Raw genomic sequence first — 24411 nt, forward strand, 5'->3', positions numbered from 1 at the left:
ATCTTTTAAGGAACTTATTAACTTATTAAGGAAACTTTTATTTAAGGAATCTTTTATTGCTGAGCGAAACGCACCCTTCTTCCCAAGAGCGACTGGGTAGCCAACTGCCTGAGGAACAGGGAGGACCATTGCAGGAGGACCAAGTGCTGACTGCTGTGAACTCTGGGGGCTCAGGGGGGCCGCAAAGGCACGCAGACATAAAAGCCCTTGGGCTCCTTTTGGGGGAAAAACACACACCTTGGAAAGGGAAGCTGAGAAAATCACAGACACCTTAGGAGCTGCAGATGTAAAGGAGAGTCTTATCTTTGTCATTCAGCCTCAGGGCAAAGGCAAAGGGAAGGCAGAAGTGATCAGGGCTGCAAGCAAATTAAAAAAGCTGTTTCAAACGGATTGCTTCTGTGAGGAGTCAGAGACCTTCACACAATGCATTACCAGGGCACTATCCCTGCGCAAGGGTCAGCTCCACCATGGGAGATCCCACAAGGCCATCAGGACTTCTGCCCACTTGCTCTGGAACTCGATCTTCTTCCTACTCTGTCTCCCTGCCTCCTACTGTTCTGCTTTCCCACCCCGGACTCCGGTTCCTGGAGGGCTGTTAGTGCTTCATACGAGAGACACTGCGCTCAGGATTATGTTTCAGCCAAACGGTCAGAAGAGCATTGGAGGACTCATAGTAGAAGGTTATATCGGACAAATCCAGATTAACTCTTTGCTTTTTCTCTCCAGCTGGCTGTGGTAGCTCAGCTTAGCTTGTGGAAAGGTAACGGAGAATGCGTGCCCTTCCAGAGGGATCTTAAAGTCATCCCTGATTGGGCTCATTATGTGCTGACTCCATATGTGTCACTTCAACAGCTCAAGAGCCCCTTATGAGGAAGTAATGACTTTAGAGCAAGGTACGGAATTCTCCCCCAAGCCTCATTTTCCTTTCTAGGAGTCACAACACTGGATTTTTTTATAACTAGATAAACACAATGACAGCAGCAATTGTCTGCAGTAAAGAAATCCCAGGGCAGATCAGTCACAGGTACAGTGCTGAAGTCTTCAAAATCCACTTCTGCCCTGTGGAAGCTGTGTCCTTCGCAATGCCATTGCTCTCTAATGTGATCCTCTTCTGATGCAGCGCGGCTGTTGTCCCAGGGCTATGGAGTTCCTCTTCCTGCAACAAGAAGAGATAAAGTTTTCAGACAGGCAGTCTCTGGGATTTCTGTTAGGCGCGGTTCCATGGGCACTTGGCGCATGCTGGATTTGCACATATCCCCTCCTCCCCATTCATAAATATATGCACAAGTGTCATTTTATTCACACAGATTTTGGCAAAAGGCCCATTGAATTCAGTGAAGAGAAGTCCATTGACTTTGGTAGACTTTGCACATTGCGGGTGAGAACAGATGGAGGCTCCATTCACCAGTTGCCACTCATTATTTAAAGCTTATTATTGTTAAAGTGTTTGGTTAATGCTTTCACAAATGATGCGCAACCCAAGTAGTGCAACCTCTGAGTGCTGATGAATGGCAGACACGCTCTACAAACAAGGATGGAGTGAACAAAGATCACCCCTGGGTACGCAGAGCCTACAAACAGGAACTCATTGGCTCATTTATCTCTGGACCTTCCCAGTGCGGTATGTCTGCAGCCAGTGATTTCTGCCCACAAGAGAAAGGCACTTTCCGATGATTCCACAACAGACCTGAGACAGGAGAAAGAGAAAGCAACCGCTGGTAAGCATAAGTCCTCTCTGTTGCCAACACAAAAGTCCCGTAGGTTTTCATAGAACCATAGAATCATTAAGGTCGGAAAATGCCTCATTTAGTCCAACCATCAGCCCAACACAACCACGTCCAGAAGTGCCAGGGCTACACATTTTTTGGCAGGAGCTGTACTGAGCATTCCCATAAGCCTTAGCTAACCAGAGTAGAAACCCTCCTTGCATCATGAAGAAAAAAGCAATTGCATTTCCTGAGCACAGCCAGGGAAACAGAAGCCTTCTAGAGCAAAAGATCTCCCTACACATGACCTCTGCAGCTTTGGTGAAGGACCCCTTTCCAGGGACCCACATCCGCTGTGTTTCTCAAAGCTAGATCTCTTCTCGTTCTAGTGGAGATCCATGGCTCCATATAGCAAAGAAAGTTACACGAGGTCTGCTCAGTAGCTCATGGGCACACAGCGCTCAGCAATCAGCTCTTGTAAAAGGTAGAACATTACATGGCCAACAGGGCACGAGGGCTATAGCAGCCTTAAGAAATGCACTAGCAGTTCACCAGTGAGGATTGTGCAGCATTGGCCCACGTTGTCCAAGGAAGCAGTGGATGCCCCATCCCTGGAAACATTCAAGGTGGGGTTGGACAGGGCTCTGGGCAACCTGATCAAGTTGAAGGTGTCCCTGCTTCCACAGGGGGGCTGGACCAGATGACCTGTAAAGATCTCTTCCAACACAAAGCATTCTATGATGCGATGTCATTTCTAGCATTAATAAAGCAGGAGGGCCAATGGCTCTCACGAGCAAGCTGGAAAGAGAAGATAAAAATTCATGTAAGATGAAAAAATAAAAATTACTCGTTGGGCCAGTGCAGAGGAAGCACCAACAGCTCTAACATGGGAGTAGCAACAGGGAGAGGAACAGCTGAGTCCAACGTCAGAATGCAACCAGCAAAACAGATCCGTGAAGAACAAGGAAAAATTTCTGTTGCTGCAAGCCAGAAGCCTGAGTCCATGGGACCATTTCTGCTGGAACTGGTGACAGAAACACACCTGGCACACTCAACCCAAAAATCATTCCCTGTTTCAGGTCAGCAGCCTGAGCAGGTGTGAGCCATAGATTCCTAGAATCGTCTGGGTGGAAAAGACCTTTAAGATCGTCAAGTCCAACCAGACCAGTCCACTACTGAAGCATCCCCAATCACCTCATCCACTGGTTTTTCTTTCCCAGGGATGGAGACTCCATCACATCCCTGTGCAGCTCCTGCCAATGCCTGAGAACCCTTTCAGTGAAGAAGTTTTTCATAATATCTAGTCTGAACCTGCCCCAGTGTAATTTTAGGCCACTTCCTCCCATCCATCACCAGGCAAAGCACCCTCTGAGACAGATAGAAATAATTATCATTGATATATGCAAACATCCCAAAAGATACCACCACAGGCACATGTGGCAACAGGTAATTCAAATGCCCAAATATCTGATAAAGCTGGCATCAGTGCGGACTTCTCAGAGCACCACCTTCCGGGTGTTAATTATAGGAATGCCACTGCTGCAGAGCATCTTCTTCTGTAATTCAAACCTGGATGGTGAACAGCCTCACATTTCCTGGGGCTCCTTTATATTTTAACTGGACAGTAGCAAAGGTCAGCAACAGACGAGTCTGGGGACTACCCTGTCCCAGCTGCACCACCAAGAACTGAAACCCAAACTCAGATTTCCTGATTTTGTCTTCTTTTGTGGGTTCACAACTGTGGCACTGGGTCTGTGTGAAAGTGTCAGACCTTTGGGGCTCTCAGAGCAGCAGGAAAGCACATTTCTGGTCCTGGGAAACAGAAATCCTGCCTAGAAACTGTAAAATATCTTAGTCATGTCCTCAGCGGGCTTTCATTTCTAGTGCTGGTCTTTGTGGTTTGGGGTTTCAGAGCTGGGAAGCTGCTCCTGGCATCAAGCATTTCACAGTCGTCAGGCATGCATAGACCTCTGCTTTCCTTCAGTAAAAGTTCTTCTCAACAGTCCCACCTGAGCTCTACATCATTGGAAACCACGTGAAGGTGTCTGGGAGATATCAGGGACATGTCGGGTGCGAATCCCCTGAGAAGGGGGTCAGCATAAGAGGCCATCAAGAAAGACAAGAGAAGTTCTTGTTTTACTAGGTTGGATACTCATTTTGGCACCACCAGGGCCGGGAGAGAACAAACTGAGCCTTGGGATGGGACAGGACAGATGAACTCATTGAGAAACGGGTATATGGAAAGTGGACCTCTTCCTCCTATGCCATCAAATGATCTTGACTGAGGCAGCAGCTACATCAAGAGCACATCAAATGCTTCAGGTCCTCCTGTTGCTCTCAAAGGCTCTGGATATGGTCTGCACCCTGTCAGCTGTCTGGATGGCTTTTCTGTAGGTGGACAGTCCAGCAGTCTGAGCAGCACATGCAAAAAGATGTCCCATTCTTTCCCTGGAGTCCTTGCGTCCCTGGGGGACTTCCTCACTGCCCATGTGCTCACCTGGGAATGAATAGGAAAGAATATGGGCTGGAGCTTCCAGAAAAGGGGTTCTGACCACTGGAGATGGGCTTTGTATGAGATCCTCACAAGAGAGAGTCACCGGTGATAGTGAAGACTATGTGGGAAAGGCAAGTGCGTCCCCAGAGAAATCGAGACACCCACGGTTTCCAAGTAGACTGTCTGGGGGATCGTTTGTCTGCAAACTTCCTCATCAGATTTGTCGCAGTGGTGTGGTTGTCACTGGAACCTAAGAGGCAGCCGCTTTGAGGTGGATTCCGCTTAATCGCACCCATTTTCAGCACCATGAAAGAACTCATAGGGCTTCCTCTAAACAAGGGGCAGGCTGGAGGGCTCCTCGCTTTGAGAAGAGTTGTCATCCAGATATGTCCTTTGGTTTTCATATACTCTGCACTGAAGCCTAAGCCAAACACAGACCAGAAGCTGGCACTTGTCACCCTGCAATCTGTCACCAGGGGTAGGAAAACGCATTTGCCCAGGTGTGAGCACACACAATTTACCCACCATCAGAATCAGTTAAAAACTTCCTTTTCATGTTTATTAAAGCAGTGGGAACCAATGGAAATTCCTGCTTGCTTGCAAAAATGATTTTTTTTCTCCATTTGAAATAAAAATGTCTGAATAAAAATATTCTTTCAGCACTTGGGAAAAAATATCCGGGTTTTATTCTAGATGTTTTGCAAAGATGTTTTTCTGTTTTCCCAATTCCCCTCTAAATTTCACAATTTTTTTTCTGATTTTTAATGAGCAACACGAGACAGCAGAGGAGTAAAGGGGGGTCTTGTACTCATAGAGATATATTTATCACTGGAAAAGTCTGCCCAGGGAGGGGGTCGAGTCACCTTCCCTGGAGGTGTTTAAGGAACGGGTGGATGAAGTGCTGAGGGACACGGTTTAAGGGAGTGTTAGGAATGGTTGGACTCAATGATCCAGTGGGTCCTTTCCAACCTGGTGATTCTATGATTCTATGATCATATTTAGACTTGATGTGACCCTCAGATAACACAGGCTGTCTTCATCCCAATGGAAAGCTTGGCTGGACCATTCCACATGAGCACCTCTTGCTCCCTGAACCCTCTGATTAACAACAATCAAGGAAGGTTTTAAAGACCATTGGAGTCTGGCTGGAATGATGCATTTCACACAGCTTCCCTGTAAAGAGCTGGCTCACCAGGCAACTCCTCACGAGGCTCCAATGAGCCAGCAAGAGCTTGTTCCAGCAGTAGAGCCTTGCGACAAGGGCCCAGTGGACCCGTGGAGTCTCTGTCCTTCAAGTTTTGCAGAACTTGCCTGGACAAGACCCTGAGCAGTGTGAGTGAGCATTGCAGTGAGGTCTACACCAACGATGCTGTGATTTTACACCTCGTATACCAGCTGTGCTGGAGCATATCAGGAGTGATGTCCTTGAGTGGGGTAACACCAGAGTCACGTAAGATGAACAAAGTCTGCTGTTTCTACACGTCTTAAAATGGCTCAGGTAAGAAAGTGAATGTGTATGAGCTACAGAGGAACTGAGTTCCTCCAGACCCCACTTTCTCTTTCTACTTCAGGGCTTCTTGTCATGACTACAGGAACAGAACCTTTTGGGTCAGAAAGTGGCTTGAGGGGGTTGTTTCAGGGTTTTTTTCCATCTCACGCATATCATTCCAAGGCTGGACTTGGTTTTGCGGCAGTTTCAGCCATGCTTAATGAGTGTATTACCATGGAGCTGATGCGCATGCGGTGTCTTTCAGACAATAATTGAGATATGAATCTCTCAGGCAGACTGCGACTGAGCTCATCTTACACTGGTCTCGGGCAGGTTACCCACACCTCAAGTCTCCTCAGCGGTGAGCTGTTTTTACAGCATCTCTTCTTTAATCGTTTGGGTTGACCACGTACCTTCCACCTTCCTCTTTGTGCTACCCCATGCATCGCTCAGCCTACAGACTTGCACCGTGTTTCCCCACACGGAACCACCCCAGTGTGTTGTGGAAGTCTCTCTCTTGCTTGTTTGACATCTGTGGGCATGTCTCACAGCTTTACTGAGAAAACCATTTTCTTTTACCCAGAATTTACTCATATGCTCAAAAAAGGCCACTCCTTTGTTCTGCAAAGCCGTGTCTGGCCCAAGGCAGGACACTCCCCACTGCCTGTGCTCTTCCACACCCAATGGTGCTACTCAAAAAACATGGGCTTCTTCCTCTCAGCTTCTGGAAAAAGTATTTCTTCTATATTTCAAAGCTGATTCTTCAAAAACAAAGTCAGCACAAATTCTGACCCCAGTTAAGGCCCCACCAGTGAAACTGGTCCAGGCAGGAGATGACCCTGGTGCATTTCTCTCCCAGAAGGCATCGCTGTGCCAAGCTCCAATCCAAACAGTTCTCAAATCATCAGGTTTGGGTGGTTGGAGTTAGTAAATAAAACTTGAAACTTTCTGCTGCAAACAGTCACCATAAAAACCACGGTAAAATCAAATTACGTTTCCAGGGGAAAATCCTGAGAGCCGAACATGACGGATAATCCAGGTGCAGAATTGGCCCTCCTCACCCATCCAAGCTCCTGCTCAAGTCCAGAGGACATCACGGGGAGGGATGACTCCCTTGCACAGACGTAGTGGCTCTGTCTGATGCGGCAGCGCTGCTGTCGCGTTCCCAGGCTGGGCAGCAGAGTGGGCATTGCCATCCCATCCTCCTGCAGCTCCTCTCCACAAAGGTCCCTCTCCATGCACCCAAGCCCAGACCCAAGGAGCGGTGCCACGATTTTGCAACAATAACCTGGCACTGAAGAGCAGTGGTTCTTTAAAGGGTATCAGTTAGAGTGTGCAGAGTCTAAAAATAGAGCCCCTCCGCTCTCACAATGACTCAGAGATGCAGAAGGGAAACCCACAGGCTCTGCTCTCCCCCAACTTGATTGAAAAAGTGTTGGTCTAAAACTTTGTTTTGACACAAAACTGTTTTTTGCAAAACAAACTAACTGAAAAAAAAAATAACAAAAACCAAAACAAACCTCATCTCTCGCCACCAGAGCTGCTGGGATGACTTCTCATTCTGTCTCAGTTTGGAAGGGGTTTTGGCCAGAAAAGTATGACAACTGATATGTTTTTTAATACTAGATGTCCAGCCTCCTTCTAGGATTGGTCTGCTAAGCTCTTTCTGGGAGACCTGTGAGAGCACCTGAAATGGTGATGTGAGTGAAAGGTGGGCGAGTCCTCTGAAACTTTCTTGGGCCCTACAGTACACGTTCCTGTCAGCTCTAATTCCACCTGAGGATGAAACCATATCCTCCAGATAAAGGTGATCCTTTAGTCCTTGACCTCTCTCTGCTCAGCCCGTGTCTCGGGGCATCAGCCAGCGCCGCTCAGGTTTTGGCTGTGCCAGGAGTGATGGTGGTTTGGAGGTGAAGGGTCCTGATGGGGAAGCAGAAGAGGACTGGGATGACATGGAGAGGAACACTGCTGCTTCAGTGCTGCCTCACCCACGAGGAGAGGAGGTCCTTCCTCCCTGGCTCTCTGTCTGCCTCATCATCATGTGTCATTTCAGGACTGGTTGAACACTGGGGCAGTGCTCATAGTTGGTGAATTCTCCATCTCCAGAGACTTTCAAAACACTTGTGCAAGGCCAGGAGCAATCTTCTCCAGCTTTGACATTAGGAGGTCGGACTACAAACTTCCAGGGATCCTTTCAGCCTTAATTTTTCCAGGTTTCCAGTGTAACCCCCCCATTAGTGCCTAGTGGAGTTGGACAGGTGCAGCCTGAACTGTTGATGGTGATCAGCCCATCTGCAGGAGAGCAGAGCAGGCCATAGTATCCAGGCACCAACCCAGCCTCCTCTCCATCCATCAGGTCCCAGCTGGACTTATCTTTCCTTCTCCATTTGGAGACAAAGGGAGGAGCGGCAGCACCAGGACAGTGTGCAGAAGTCTGGCTCCAGGACAAAAGCACCTTGTTCACAAGGCAGTCCCCACATCCCTACTGCCAGCTCCACTTCTGCAGAGTGCCCAGGCTCTTCATTTCCCTACGCGGTCCCCAGAGACACAACAGACCAGGCTGGCTCTGTGGTGGCGCCTGTTTTGGACTGTGTCTCTGCAAGTACTTCCTCACTGCATGCACGGGGCTGTGGAGGTGCAACCCAGCCGACTCATGACCGTTGGGATGCTGAACGGTGCGAAAGCCCGGCTTCAGCTGAGAGAAAACAAAACTGCTGCTGGAGTTGGTTCATTCCGTGTTAGCAGTCAAGCACGGACTGGTGTAAGAGCTGTGTCATGGGTGTCTCATCCTGTGCTTAACATACCCTGAGAGCATCCTCCCTGCCTTCTCTCCACTCTTTTGTAGCTCCATGCCCAAACTCCATCACAGACGGCAAGACCAGCCCTGGAGGCACACCTACAAGTGGCCTTCAAAAGATGCATTAAGTCCTTGTAGGGGTGACCACAGCAGGAACCTGTCTCAGCCCTCTGCCCGGAGGCAGCCTGCGGGCTGCATCAGAGCCAAGCCCAGCGTGAGGCTGGAGAGGACCTCAGCACATCCCTGGTGTCCCAGCGCGGGGCTGACCCAGTGGAGACACAGCTGCACCCATGGCTGGAGCACCTTCCCAGCTTCCACAGGAATGCCAGTACAGCTCTGTGCCTTCGCTCCCTGCATGAGAGAGCAAGGGAGACAGGGAAAATGAGATCAACGCATAGCAACAGGATGCCCGTAAATCCAACAGACAGCTGGGATGTGAAAGACCTCAGGAAGCCACCCCCCCCTCCTCCTTCCCTGTCAGGATCAGCCCTATCTAAACTAATAGACCATCTGCCTGCTGCCCTGGCTGGTGACCCCAGCAGGGCAGAGCCACCTGGCAGCAAGGGCTGCAGGTGCAAATGCTCCTCCAGCTCCATCCAGAGCTCCCAAACTCAGCGCTAAGGGCCAAGATCCCCCACCCACGGGGCTATTCCTTTTCCAGAAACCCACCATCACTTTACCCACCCCTTGCTTGTGTCTGAGGAAGGTCACGAAGGCAGCGTGTTGCCCCTTGTCACCACACACAAGTTTCAAGTGTCCCCTGCGTGGCAGCGGTCACTGCTCCCATGACCTTAGGATGGGCTTTGTCATGTCCTGCTGAACACCACCTGGAGCTTTAGCAAGTCCATCAGGAATGAGATTCTCTGTCCTGAGCTGACCCCGCCACAGGAATTTGCCAGATGGGGCATGTGAAGAACTGAAGCCTGGTGGCCTCTTCTCGCTGGGGCAGCTGCTGGAGGAACGGCTGAAGGACCCATGCCTACCTTTCATTTCCCCCTTGCCAATGCTTTGCAGCCAGTCTCTGGTCAGGGCAGGGGCCATCCCATGCTCTCCTTGGTTTCTGACACTGAGATAATGATTTCTGCTGCAAGAACAACCGAATTTTCAATTAGATCATTGAGCCAGAAAATTATTTTATAGTCATTTCAGACCAATCCACATTTTTCCTCCTTTTTCTCACCAAGAAGTGTTGTGTTTGGCATGAACCAGGAACATTTTTTCCCAACTGAAACAAAATTTCTGCTTTTCTTACAGGCCTCTGTAACTAAGTGGGATCCCTGGCTCTTGGGAGGGTCCATTCACTTCTTCCTCAGACTCCAGAGCTGAGGCTCTGCTCGGACATTGGGTGTTTGGGCTGAGTCCTGTCTCCACCTGTGGATGTGTCCCAGAGCAGAGGGTTAGGAGGTCTCTCTGGGCCCCTCATGACTCTTTCCTGCAGAACATTTATGGACCAACAGTCACAGACAGGAGCTAAGACCTATGGCAATCAGAATCATTTGGTTGGAAAAGACCTTTAAGATCATGAAGCCCAACCGTCCTTGTCCCCTACTGAACCATCCCTGAGGTCCTCATCTGCCCATCTTTTAAACCCCTTCAGGGATAGGGACTCTGCCATCTCCCTGCACAGCCTCTCCCAGTCCCTGAGAACCCTTTCCATGAATAAGTTTTCCCCACTATCTAATCTAAATCTGCCTTGGGGCAACTTGAGGCCATTCCTTCTCGCCCTATCACTTGTTGCTTAGGGAAGGACCATAACCCCACACTCTCTGTGGATGAATAAATATTTCATTACTCTGCACAAGGCATAGAGGACTGAGACAGACTTCCAGCTCGGAGCACCCACAGCAGCACAAAGGCGCTCCACAGCTCAGCAGCTGTGGGAGTCCAGCCCCAAGCATCTTATTCAGACCAAAAAGTCATGTCCAGTTCCTTCTGACCATCACTGACATTTCCACGAATGCCATTTTCACTGTGAGAAAAGTCGCTCTCTGTTAATAACGATACTTGAGTTGGTGGAAAACACCAGGAGCTCTCCCCCCATGGGATGAAACAGTATTTTGTTTTGTCCTGAATCAAGATTTTCTTTTCATTTTAGGCTGCAAACTTTTGGAATTCATGGCTGTTTTCCTCCCAACATTCTCATCTGGGTTTTCCTCTGAAGCTGCCAGCCCCTGGGGTGCCCTGGTAAGGTTGCTGAAATTTGTGGATACAAGGCAGGATTTGGATTCCTATGAAACACAGCATTTATTTTTTTTTAATGTTACAAATAAGCAGAATAAATGTGTGAGAGTGCTCTGAAATAGGGCACTGGGACAAAGAGAAATGCATCGTGTCCAAACTACTCGTGATGAATAGCAGCACAGAAATGTCAGTGCTCCTACACACCAGCCCATCATTAAGTACTTCCACTTTCTTAAGTGAAATGACAAAAAAATAGTTGATGCTGTCAGAACAGCACAAAAAACTCCATCCACGTCAACCTTTTAAAGTGTCAGATTTGTGCAGGAAGCAGAAGTGTTCCTGTGAGATTAGCATCTCTGTCTCAAACGTGTTTGTGAAAGGTGAGAACACAAATAAAGTGCAATACAACATTCCAGCTGCATCTCCGTGCATTTTATTAATGATTACATTGTTTTAAATGATATTCTCTGCTCTTGAGTTCACTTTCTTTTTTCAAATCATAACTAACTCAAAGGATTTTCCGGGCGCTTGCTGAGAAATCTATTCTTCCTGGACTTTGAAATAACACTTCCAACTCAGATTAGATATCAGTAAAAATCTCTTCACTGATGGGGTTCTCAGGCACTGAGAGGGGCTGCCCAGGGAGGTGGTGGAGTCCCCATCCCTGGAAGGGTTTAAAAGATGGGTAGATGAGGTTCAGTAGTGGACAGGTGCAGCTGGACTCAATGATCTCAAAAATCTTTTTTCAACCAAATGATTCCATGATTCTGTGAACTCAGTGCCTTCAGACCGCAGCGGAGCTCTGCTATATGATGGCTAATGCTCTGCGCTTTGGTAGTACTCAAAGAATTTAATTCTGCTACCACTTCCTACGGAGAAGTGGTGATTCCCAGCTCCGAGCAGTACACAGGGTAAAAGCTTGATGAATTTAAAAATCTGTTAATTTTGAGCAGAAGCTGATCCAAACTTCCTGGCAGCGAGAAAAGAATCGAAGATGCAGCATCAAGGAAAGAAGCCCTTCTCTCCACTGGTGAGGCCAGAGTGGCTGTTCTGTCTTGCCCTCCACTGGCCAAGAGCTTGGCTGGACCTTTGTAGGACCAGGGATGTTCCTTTGAAGACTTTAAGTCAGCCTCTCACCTTTCTGTCATGGCTTGAGGAGAACTTTCTTCCGTCTAAACTACGTGGCTGGGAAGTTGAGTTGAGACATCCCAAATCTGGGGTTACAGCAGAAACACTCTTCTCTGAAGAGCTGCTCCAGTGTCTGGGCAAAGTGGATGCCCTGTGCCTCACACCCCAGATCTCTTGTAGCTATACCACTGCCAAGAATATCTTTGGTTGGTTTAGCTCCATCTGCAGCAGCCAGAAAGATGGGCTCAAGGTCACATTAGCAGCTCGGCTTGTCAGTGATCTCCAGGAGTGCCCTGGAGACTTGCATTCCCATGGGACACCCTTCTGCCTCCGGCATGGGTCAGTGCTGGAGCCTCTGGCTACCTGCCTGCCTGTCAAACCTAAGCTGAGCTCAGGTTTTGCAGGTCCCCAGCACTGAGCAGCAGTACAGACCGCGGATTCATAGTCAAACATGACTATAGATACAGCACAGGAACAGCCAAGGGAGTCTTTCTGGGCATTCATTATCTTAAACCATTATTTGTCTCCCTGCTCATCTGCCTCATGGGAGATAAAAGAGGAGAACAGTGAGTAACGCCTCTAGAAGATATGCTGGGATTAGCTTAGGAGCCATAGATATTTTTGTCAACAAGAATCAAGTGGAGTTAGGGAGATATTTTAGTTTTGTAGGCAGCGTTCAGGGACTGTGCTGCTCATTACAGTGCCCTCACTTCACAACAAAGGTGAACGAATTAGAACTCGGCTGGGATTTTTTGATTTCTTGGAAATTTTGCAGCAAAAATCTGAAAATAAAAAAAAAATATATCCCATGCTCTTTATCCAGAAGGAGAAAATATAACTTGAGGTGGTAACTTCTTACTCCTGCTGAGTGGCAGATGACTCTTCTTCTTGTGGCTCTTCTCCAGATCTGTAAGTGATACCAGTAGTAGCTGGGAAAGGATTCATCTGGGGAGCCTTTGAGTGCTGTTTAACCAGCAGAAGGGCTGGTCCCGCTATTCTGCTCTTTCTATCCCAATGCCACAACCAGAGAAGAAATCATAGAATCATGAAAGGACCTCAAAGACCATCCAGTCCCAACCCTGCCATGGGCAGGGACACCTCCCACTGGATCAGGGGCTCCAAGCCCCATCCAACCTGGCCTGGAACCCCTCCAGGGATGGGGCAGCCACCACCGCTCTGGGCAACCTGGGCCAGGGCCTCCCCATCCAAGTAAATGTGTGCTGTAAATGTGATTGCATCAGCACAGAGAAGCTGCGATGATGCAGCTCGTGGCCACACAAGCAGGATTGAACTGGCCGAGCAAAAGGAGCGACTGGCAATGGTCACATTCTGGCACAGTCTCAGCGGCTCTGCAATTTCCAAGACCCACGCTTGCATCCATAGGCGATGCCTATATTTAGTAATCACGCTGGTGGCAAAAGCCCAGCCTTCAGGATGTTGATTCAGACACTCAGACACTCAGCCACTTCCTGTTTGGATGCGCTAAAATTATTTGCATCATTTAAAAAGTGATGTTGGTTAAGGGAAACAAAGAGTTATTGGCAGAGGGGTCTGAGGGCTGAGTTATGTACCCGTCCACAATGGAAACAAAAGCAGAACAAGTCTCCATCTCCAAGCTGAGGCACACACATGGCCCCAGTGCCCACCTCACCACTTCTCCCGCACGCTGGCACTTGTATTGTCACAACAATGCAGTGAAGTGCTGTGATCACCTGCTAAGCCTCCTCCAAGGGCTTCTCAGCCAGCTCAGGTGACCCAATAGCATCTCTAGCTACAGCTCAGGAGCAGATGTGTTCTACTGGCTGGAAAAGGCAATCAAAAGAGACCGGCTCCGGAGCCTGCTCCTGCTCTGCCACCCAGGTGATGTTTTTCATAGCAAAATGCAGCTTTCCACTGTCCTTGCGACCCCACTGCAGTCAGAAATGTGGCGCCTGAGACATTCATTAATAGATTTCCAGTGACTGGAGGTCCAAGGGCATGAGTCTGCACCTTGAAGGCTTTGGAGGGGGAGAGGGTGTTGTGTCTCTAAGTGGACTCAGCCCTTTTCACCCCTGTACCTGATGTCTTGCCCTTAATCTGCAAAAGCCAGTGAAAGCGCAGACGTGGTTCTGTTTGGGCTAACTGCTTCTGGGGAGAGTGGTGATGGAGAGAGCCCCTGCCCAGCACCATCAGTGTCGGAGCTCACCAGTTTGTAGAGCCACAGAGCCTGGTTGTGACCCAGGGCCACTTCTGTGGCTCCCACCCAGGGGGGCTGTCAGGGCACCTTGCTGAGGAGCTGAGCGTACTTGGAGACAGCGTTTGTCCGTACAGTCAATGCCTCTGTGGCTTCTCCACTTCCAGAGGAGAAGAAGGCAAGAAACATTTGTAAAACATTGTTTGGGAGTCCTTGCAAGTGATGCCCTCCTTGCTGTCTGCAGGACCTGGAGGTCTGATGATGTCCATCTGCTCAGTGCTCAGCTCTTCCCTAGCTCCCAGATACATAAAAAACCCCAGACCTTTACTTCAAATGTTCAAGAAGGGAGTTGTCCTGGATGCTTCACGTCCCACCCCCACAATATGATCAATTTGGCCTTTCTTCTGTTTTTTTCAAAGCCTTACTAATCTCCTCCCAAAGTCTAGGAAGGTTGATGACTCAATAGATTTTTCCCTACAGAGTCTGGACAAGCAATTTCTTGGCAAGGGTGTTTTATGACTGAGCTGCAGATGGATTTACCTATCCTGCCTTCTTTTTTAGCTGAGATACCATTCATCAGGTGGACCAGGATCTTCAAAAGCAACTGGGTATCTTAGCACCTTGACTTCTCACACCCACCTTAAAAACAAACATCTGGGCACCTAAAAGTGCAGGCAAGCACGTTTCACCGTCCCTCTGAAAAGGCTTTGCCAAAGTGCATTTTACAAGCCCAAATGACGTGAGCGCACCGTCTAAACTGAGGATTAAAAGGCAAATTAGAAATAACAAATCTCAAGAAGTTGGTTGAGTCACCCTCTGTCAATGGCAGAGGCTCTGCAATCAGAATTTAGGTCATAACTGCATTGTTATTGTATGTGCAGGAATAAACCCTGGCACCCACAGTGGCAGCTGCGTTGAGTCAGCAAGGCAAACAAGAGCCAAAAATGGTTAAAATCTCTTTTTTTTTTTTTTTAGCAACTGTTTCTGAATATCTGTTACAGCAGAGCAAACCTGCAAAGTCACAGGCCAGGATTTCTCAGAATAAAGTTTTAATTTGATTGTTGCCACGTGTTTCAAAGCTCAGGTCAAAAGTCCCACCTCGTGGTATCCCAGAGCTCTTCACATTTGAATGTGCTTTTTGATTTATTCACCTGATAGTAATGTGTCAGGTACACAACAATCATAGAAGAAACCACTGGTCTGAGAAGACAAGGATCTCCCTTCAGCGATCTGATCCATGGAGTGCGCAGTGCCTGCGAGGAGCCAGCTTGGAGACCTGGAGTGGGACGCACGTCCTCGTGCTTCCCCACACACCTTCAGCTAGCAGGAACTAGAAAGGATATTTAGCAATCGTGAGCAAGATGAGGCCACAGAGAGGATCCGAGGGTTGGAGCACCTCCTGTACAAGGACAGGCTGGGAGAGTTGGGGTTGTTCAGCCTGGAGAAGGGAAGGCTGAGGGGAGACCTTAGAGCAGCTTCCAGTGCTGAAAGGGGCTCCAGGAAAGCTGGGGAGGGGCTTTTGATCAGGGAGGGCAGGGAGAGGATGAAGTTTTCAGCTGAAAGAGGGGACATGGAGATGAGATCTTAGTAAGAAATCTTTTGCTGTGAGGGTGGGGAGGTCCTGGCCCAGGTTGCCCAGAGCAGTGGTGGCTGCCCCATCCCTGGAGGGGTTCCAGGCCAGGTTGGATGGGGCTTGGAGCCCCTGATCCAGTGGGAGGTGTCCCTGCCCATGGCAGGGGTGGAACTGGATAGACTTTAAGGTTTCTTCCAACTCAAACTATTCTGTTTTTAAGACTTTATCCCAGCCCTCAGCTCTAGCAGCTGCACACCTCCTGGATGCTGCCTGCAGGAGCAGGTTCCTTGAATACCCCCTTCTCCCCTGGACTCTTTCACCCAGTTTCTTTCTCTGTTTGGCTCATGTTGGCATTTGTTGCAATCGTGCAAGGGACTTTTTCTTCCCCACCCACGTCTCCCTGCCCTCACAACCTCCCAACTTCTCTGCTGAGTTCACTACTTTAAGCTTAAAATACCTTCTTGCTGCTTGCAGGATGGTCACACTATTTATTTAGTAACTAGTTACTAGCATTTAGTAATTCTCCAGGAGCTGCATCACTCTCAACACACCTGCAATTTTCTTCACAGCTCTTATCTGCACCCATGCAGCAACATCAAGGGCAGCCACGTCAGCGAAGAGCCTTTCTTCAAACAATTTCTCCCCCTCCTTCTGTCTGCTTGGAGGCTGCACCGTTTCCTTCAGAGCTCACACATCACTACCAAGCAAGTTCAAAATTGAGGAGCTATATATTCCCAGGTCTTTTGAGCGATTAAGCCGCGCACTGGCTTTGCAGGGTCCCGGGCTCAAGGCAGTCCAGCACCAAGAGCAGAGAGAAGCCAACTGGGGCCACAGCTCCCCATGGGTTGTTGATGACATCCTACACCAAAATTTGTCAGCTTCATAGAATCATAGAATCATAAAATCATAGAATCATAGAATAGTTTGGGTTGGAGGGGACCTTAAAGAACATCAAGTTCCAACCCCCTGCCATGGGCAGGGACATCCCACTGGATCAGGCTGCCCAAGGTCCCATCCAACCTGGCCTTGAACACCTCCACGGAGGTAGTTAATTTGTATGAGAGTGAAAGGAAACTCAAGAATCAAGGCCAAAGCAAATCACTCCTGGAAGGAACAGATCACAAGCAGCAAACCCTTCAAAAGCCATGAAACATGAGTTCAGCTGTGCTTTAACACATGGGACCCACTGACACCAGACTGAGATAAGTTGGAAGAAGGTCCTGGGGCTGGAGGGGAGACAGAGAGAAGAGAAAGAGAGAGAGAGTGTGTGCGTGTCTGTGTTTGTGTATGTATGTCACAGGCACTCCTGGAGTTGTTTGTTAAAGAATTTGCAAACAATTGTAATTGATTAAGAAACAGGGTAATTATGCAATCGGCTGATTACAGAAAAAGGGTTTATTAATCCACCAGGCAGGTCCAGCAATGGTTCTGTCAAAGCATCAGGGGAGAAGCTGTAGGGAAGAAGGAAGGCTGCACACACGGCTATGCTGGTACCCAGCAAACCTGCTGGGAGCTCTTTGAATGAGAGGCTGAGACATCTCCAAGTCTTGGCAAGTCCTGGCTGTAGGAAGCATTGGAGCTTCTCTCCCCCCACCCCGGTGCAAGCTGCAGAGCACAGGCAGATTACCTGCTCCCAGGCCTGCCCGGTTAATCTGTGCTCAGTTTCTTTATCCTGTCTGTCTATATATAGCCTCCTTCCTGGCCACCTGCAGTCACTGGTGGTGGAGGAGCACACGCCTGGCAGTGGGAGGGCAGGGGGGAAGTTCAGAGAGCATCTTGCTGGCAGCTCAGCTGCTGCACCTGGTCTGGCATCACCAAGGAGGGTGGATGTGCAGGGGGGCAATGTGCAGTCCCACGTGCCTGATCACGAAGGGAAGGATGGCAGTTTCCTCTGCCCCCCTGGCACCAGGCTCTTTTGAGAAGAGCTGGCAGGTCTTGCGCAGAACCGTGGCCAAGGTGGACCTCATTAGGGCAGTCCCAGATCAGGCTGAAGGTGAAATGAGAGATGCAGAGCACAGGGGAATGAGAGATGTTTCCCTCTCATTCATAGGGTAAGAAATCAATACAAACATAGGATTTGCCTTTCTATGAACAAGCTGGGGGTGATGGAAAGAGAGAAGACATGGGAGGTAGAAGTGATGTGACCTGTCCCATCGCAAGACTGCTGGGCAGGACGGATGGACACAGGGGCCGTGCTGGGCAAACTGAGGTGGGATGGAGGAGCCACTGGCAGGGATGGTGCAGAGAAGGAACTGGGGTCCTGCAGCAGGCTATGAGTCTTCCTCAGATTTGGAGGCACAGTGTCCAATGCAACCAGTTTGCATTCCTCCCACCCTCCCGAAGCCCTGCCTGATGCTACTCACCGGAGACATCATGTCATGCACTGCCCCTGCACTGATGTGACACCAGCGGGGGGGTGGCTGAGCCTGCTGACAAATAGCTGGGGGAAAGCCTCTGCTCACAGGGTGCTTGCCGTGGGAGGAAAAAGGAGAATACGCAGTTCTCCATGCTCTCAGGATGGGATTTTAGAAAACCTCCTTTCATCTTCCCAGATTTTCATCCATTTAAATATTGATCCTTCCATATCTACCTATCCCCTTAAAATTGCCTCTTTTCAGTTATCTCTTTTGGAGCTGAGACTATATTCAAGATTCACATTTTGATTTGCTTAAAAAAACCCCTCCATAGTGTCTCTTCCCCCATATTTTTCAGGGGAACCAAATGCAGAGCAGCTCTGCACTGCGCAGCCCGCAAGCACTCTGTCCTGTGTGTGTCCATCACATCCTGCAAACCCTCCTGTTGCTGCAGACCATGGGGAAAGGCACCACGCTGGCATCCAAGAACCCTCTCACAGCCCTGCAATGGACCGTGATGGCAGCAGGACCTGCCTTGCCAGCTCATAGAATCATGGAACGGTTTGGTTGGACTCGATGATCCTGGAGGTCTTTTCCAACCTAGTGATTCTGTGACCTCAAAGCCCATCCAGTTCCAACCCCTGCCATGAGCAGGGACACCTCTCACTGCATAAGGAAACTCCAGAACGTTGGCACAAGGATTCATGCAGGGTTTGTGTCACTGATTTAAATGAATTTATAAATCCAAACAGCAACGAGGGACGGGCTGTGCCCATTCCAACAGCCTCATTTAAAGGAAAAAAAAGGTCTAAACTACTCTCACGACAGGGGTAATCCATTGAAAAACAGAGAACCCACCAAAACCAAAGAATAACAAAAAAAGGGCATTTGGATTCCCTGGAAATCAAAATGTTAGAACTTTCTCTGTAAGAATACTTCCTGGGTTTCCTTTGTGGTGAAAGCAGGCATCTCGCCCCAAACAGCAATTAAATTAATGGGTATCAAATTCAAAAGAAAATAACCCATTAAATTGACCAAAATAAATCAAAGTGCCAAAAATCTTGCAGCACATCCAGAAAATTTTCATCTTTCATTTCTTTTTGTTCTAGCTACAGAATTGTGACACTCTTGCAGAAGATTCCTGTCCACTCAAATCTACAGGCTCTGTCTTTGGTTAAATGAAATATTTGACAAGAGGAAACAACGCACGCTTACAAGTGGTTAGTGAAGATTCTGCTTGCTGCAGTGATTTAATTCAAAGCCATTTCACATGAGGGACTGACACATCCTCTCAACACTCAGGAATATTTTACTTTTTCTCACTTTTCTCATCTTTCTCACTCTTTTCTCCTCTGTTTGCAAAGCCAAGACCATCCAGCCTGATGAGCTGCATTCAAAACAGTGGGACCACCAGGGTGAGGGAGGGGATTCTGCCCCTCTGCTCCGCTCTGGTGAGACCTCATCTGGAGCCCTGTGTCCAATTCTGGAGTCCTCAGCACAGGAAGGACATGGAGCTGTTGGAGAGAGTCCAGAGGAGGCCATGGAGACGATCTGAGCACCTCCTGTTCGAGGACAGGCTGAGAGCGTTGGGGCTGTTCAGCAGGAGAAGAGAAGGCTTCAGGGAGATCTTAGAGCAGCTTCCAGCACTGAAAGGGGCTCCAGGGGAGCTGGGGAGGGGCTTTTGATCAGGGAGTGCAGGGAGAGGATGAGTGGGAATAGTGTTCAGCTGAAAGAGGGAAGATTTAGGTGAGATCTTAGGGAGAAATGTTTTGCTGTGAGGGTGGGGAGGCCCTGGCCCAGGCTGCCCAGAGCAGTGGTGGCTGCCCCATCCCTGGAGGGGTTCCAGGCCAGGTTGGATGGGGCTTGGAGCAACTGGATCCAGTGGGAGGTGTCCCTGCCCATGGCAGGGGGTGGGACTGGGTGGGCTTTGAGGTCGCTTCTGACCCAAACCATTCCATGATTTTATGATTCTATGAAAATCACTTTTAGCTTTTGCCTGGGGGCAATCGGAGCTTCCAGTGCCAAGGGCTTATGTCAGGGGGATTTGGGCAGTTTGACACAGATAGGAGTTCAATTTGAGCCAGCAGAAATATGTCAATTGGAGCCAGACACACAGGGAAGCAGCTGGGTGTCCCGATTCCTGCCCTGTGCAGCTGCTGGGAGACACTCCAGAGTGTGCATGGACGTGCAGACCCTGCTCCTGTGGGACTTCACGTGTCCCAAACTCCTTTGAGGAGAAGGCTGGAAGGAACATGAAGAGCTCTGGCTGGGAGGGTCAGGAGAGGCAGAAAGTGGAACAGGGAATGGGAGGAAACCAGGACGACAAGAAGAACCAGGGATTCTGCACCAGCAGCTGAGCCTTGTAAGTGAGCAGCAAGCACCCAGCCCAGGGATTTACTAAATAACAAGGATACGGGCAGAAGTGCTGTGTGTTCGCTGCCCCAGCAGCGTTGGGAGTGCTTTGCTGCTGAGTTTGCTCTCAGGAAAGCCTGGCAGAGACACCTGTGCCCTGAAAAGCAATGGGTACAGGCACTGCTCTGAGTCTGAAAGCTCCCAAAGTTGCGTGGCAGGTGCTGAGCCTTTCTGAGTGCTCCCCACCAGTGTCACAGCATAGTTAAAGATGACAGGATAAACCACTAGTCCAAGAGATGAAGACCTGCCCTGGCCATCCCACCCCAAGGCAGAGCATTTCACTTGGTAATTCCTGGTAACAACTATAGATTTTTGATGAACTACGAATGATCTTTTAGAGAGACACCTCAAACCACCAGGATGATACAGTGGAGATAAATATGGGTCAGCGGTGGTTCACCACAACTCAAATACCTTATAGAAACTGTTGGGCAAGTGCAGAAGCCGAAGTCTCCAGCTCAGGTAAACTGGGGGACTCATCTCCAGCAACAAGCACTCTGTTTCCCGACGTGATCCAGCTTTGCCAACAGGGTGAGGCACTGCAGCAGTGTCTGCAGGATGGTTTGGTGGGTTCCTTCTGGTGCCTTTCTTCACAGCCAGCACACAGCGAAATCAGACGGGGCTGTCAGTGTCCCTGTAGAGGCACCACAATGTGCAGAGGATGTCGGTGGCAAGTGCTTTCATACTGCATGCTCTGAAAGTGGCTCTGCTCCACCTGGGAAAGGGACAGGATAGCCAGGAAGGAAATCTATGCCCAAATGTTGCACCAGTCCCCCACAGTGCTCTGGACCAGACCATGTCCCTGTGGCCTTTCCCTCCTCTCTTAATAGTGTTGGAGAAAGGGGAGGGATGGTGATTTCTTACAGCTTGGCCCTTTTCCCAGCCTGCCAAGGAATGCCCCACCACCAGCCGCCTTCACTGACGCCACCAGGCAGAGCTGGATGCAGGTCACCACCTCTGCCACTTGTGCCATGTGACATAAATAGCTTTGCTGACCCTAATGCTTTGGGACTTACAGGTTCTCATCCAGGTAGTCCCAGGACAGCTGCCCTGCCCAGCTTCGCACCGGCAAAATCACATTGGAAATGCAACTTGAAAGTTCAGAGCGCAAAATGACTTTGTGTTCCTGTCCCACTCCAACACCAGGGTTGAGCAGCGTGAGCGTGCGCCCCTATCCTCTCTTGAAAGTACCAGTTCTGCTTCCTCTCTTTCTTCTCAGGAAGCAGGAAAGTCACACGCTGACCTATGAGCAAGTGTTGTGTGAGGGTTAAGCAAGAGACGCTGACGGCGTCTGTCTGGGAGCCAGCAGGTAAGTCAAGAATTTCCTCAGTACATGCCTTACGCCTTGGAGTGGAGAGAGCGGCGGTGTTGCAACACCTCCTACGAGCCCAGAAGACGCATTAAAGAAGTTCACAGGATGGAAGCACTTCTTCTAGGCCTGTTGCATAATCCAGATAAGTAGATAAGCCTGTAATATTTGCACAACACCGTGTCCCTTCATTGGCCTTGTCACTGGTCTTGTTTTGCAGGGCTTAAATCAGAGGATCTGATGGATTGAGGACACCTTTCAGGTCATCTGTTCCTTGGGAGGTAGCTGTGACCCAGCTCCTAGTGCTGTGCTACTGGGAGCGTTACACGGATGGGGACACCTCACTGACAGCTGTGCTTTATGCTTTGCAAATCCATTCCAAGATATTTTGGAAGTGGCATCGACGCCTATGCAAAGCACTCGGGCAGCTTCTCATGGATGGACTGTGGCAGTGGAAAACCACCATGGGAAAAGAATCCTGATGTGCCAGAGATGAAATTACCTTTGTTCAAACACACAGATATACATGGTTTGGGCACATTCCCAGTCAACCATTGCCTTGAGCCAAAGGGCACGGGACTGAGCAGTTGCCGGACTCAGGTGTCAAGGAAAAAGATGGGACGTGGGTGAATGCATTGACTGAGCACAGACATGGTCCAGAGTCTGCTAGAAAGTGTCCTGCTTCAGTAAATCCTCTCTGGGATTTACCAGGCAGCCTAAGCAGAAGGCACAGTAGCATTTGCCCGAACAACAGACATTACCTTGCACTTCCCTTTGGAGGATCCATCCAGTGGGCTTTGGGGATCTGCCCCTGGGTGCAAGGGCACAGAGCAGAGCAGTCAGCCTGGCCCTCTGGGCACTTGCAGGGCCCTTTGTCTCGCAAACAAGCACAGAACCACACTGTGCCAAACGCTAGCCTTCCCTCCAGGAGCTTTCTGTAAGCAAGTCCTACGCCTTGCACCAAAAAGGACCTGGATGATGGGAACAGGAGGCTTAGGACTCAGCAGGTCATTGCTCGCAGCTGCCCTCACCCTGCTGGTTGTGCACGAGCCTGGGCTGACAGGCGGGGGGCAGAGGGGGAGGACGGGAACTTTCTGCCCAACTACTCCAGCCTGGTTCCAGTCACACCAGAGGTATCTTCACCTGCCAGAGGAATGCAAATCTCTTCCCTTTTTCCTTCTTCAGAGCCTGCAATGCCTCCAGGGATCTGCAGCATTTCTAAGCAGCCCCAGAGCCTCAGGAAGGACCAGAGCCCCAGGAGGGATGGCACTGCTCCTCACACCATTTAAGGACGCATGGATGCCCCATGCCCATGGCTGTTCACAGGCCACCAGTTTCAGCCCCGCTCCCGCACCACAGGGAAGATCCCAGGGCTTGCTGCTCCCCGTGTCCTCTGGGCTGTCCACAGTATTTTAGAAATGAATTTTTCCCTCCACCCTGGGTTGCTTTGACTTGCTTCTGGGCCACAGCCCTTTCCATTCAGAAAACCCCTCCATGGGTGCTCACAGCCACTGTGTGAGACTTGCAGGGAAAGCATGCATCGCTCACGGGAACACAGGGTCAGGAGGCACAGGATGAGGGCGAACAGAGCCAGAACATGCAGCTCACAGCTCCGCTTGCAGGGTGAGTCACCCCTGTGCTATTTATAGCAGTGCTGGGAGAGATGCCTGCCCCAGGGGAAGAGTATTGTGCTATGCAACCTGCCCCTGCCAGCAATAGGGACCGTATGAAGCCACCTCTCCTGAACCTTCCTTCTATATCTTAACCATGAACCAAATTTTCTGCTTGCCCTGTTCTCCACCTCAACATCCCCAGCTCAGTCCTGGAGAGATGTTTGGTCCTCATCGCCCAGCCTGGGACAGCACCAGCAAGAACCTGCAGAGATGGAGAAAGAAGCCATGGCAACTCGATCCTGTTTCTAAGGATGAGGGGAGGGAGCAGAACAGAGCTGCCTTGTGGTGTGAGCCTAGACAGCTCCCCCAGATCCCCCAAAATCTCCTCCTGGGGGAGTGACAAGCAGCCAAGCAAAGGCTGGCCAGGGAAGGAGTTGGCATAAATGATGGTAAAAGACTTTTCACTCATTGCTTTTCCTTCTTGGTAGGGGTTAGAGTGCAATTGCAAGATTGCAAAATCCACGCTTGTGATTTTTTTTTCAAATGCAAATTCTGGATTTCCAATCTCGAGCTGGCTGGAGGGCCGCCCAGATAACAAAAGACCATTTGTTTTCCTGGGAGGGAAACTTGTTCATTTTTATACACTGTCAGAAAGTCACATCTTGTTGGTCTCACTCCCTGAATTTTTTGATGGAAAGAAACAGGTGTTTTTGTAGCATCAGATGCACCAGGGAAACATCATCCCATTGCTGAAGGTGTGACAAAATGGTTAAACATGTCAGTCACTCTTGTTTGCTTCAATCAATGACTAAATAAACAGCAAGGAGAAAGGTTGGTCCTTTAGGTTTCAGTGCTCATCAGTGAGGGTCATTTTCTGCACATGGGACTTTGAACAAGTCCTGCAGGAAACCCAAGAAATGTCAGACGTGACCTTCCTGGCAAATCAAATGTGAAAAACAGGGAAGCCACACTAGGCAGCCTTTATAAGGAAGTAAAAAAAGGCCACAGCCCATTTATTTTTCCTCGGCGAGTCCTCTCTAAGGTCACTGCACTACTGTAAACTGCACCTCAGTGTAGCTGATAACAGAGTTCAGCGCTGGTGCTCTGCATTAGGCTTATGTGAAGCTAAATTCATCCAGAGGAGGAACAGGGCCTTGGAGAAAGAGCATTGAACCAATGGTT

General features: G+C 49.4%; 1 long non-coding RNA gene across 1 annotated transcript; it reads right to left on the reverse strand.

Moving 5' to 3' along the window:
• Positions 1-270: 270 nt before the first annotated feature.
• Positions 271-21555, reverse strand: LOC128854300 (uncharacterized). The gene is made up of 3 exons (XR_008453326.1): positions 21324-21555; positions 20722-21022; positions 271-1156 (listed from the first exon to the last, which is right to left on the reverse strand). It is a non-coding gene; the product is annotated as an uncharacterized LOC128854300 (long non-coding RNA).
• Positions 21556-24411: the final 2856 nt, after the last annotated feature.

The sequence above is a fragment of the Cuculus canorus genome, chromosome 22, assembly GCF_017976375.1.
Source record: "Cuculus canorus isolate bCucCan1 chromosome 22, bCucCan1.pri, whole genome shotgun sequence".
NCBI classification, from domain to species: Eukaryota; Metazoa; Chordata; class Aves; order Cuculiformes; family Cuculidae; genus Cuculus; species Cuculus canorus.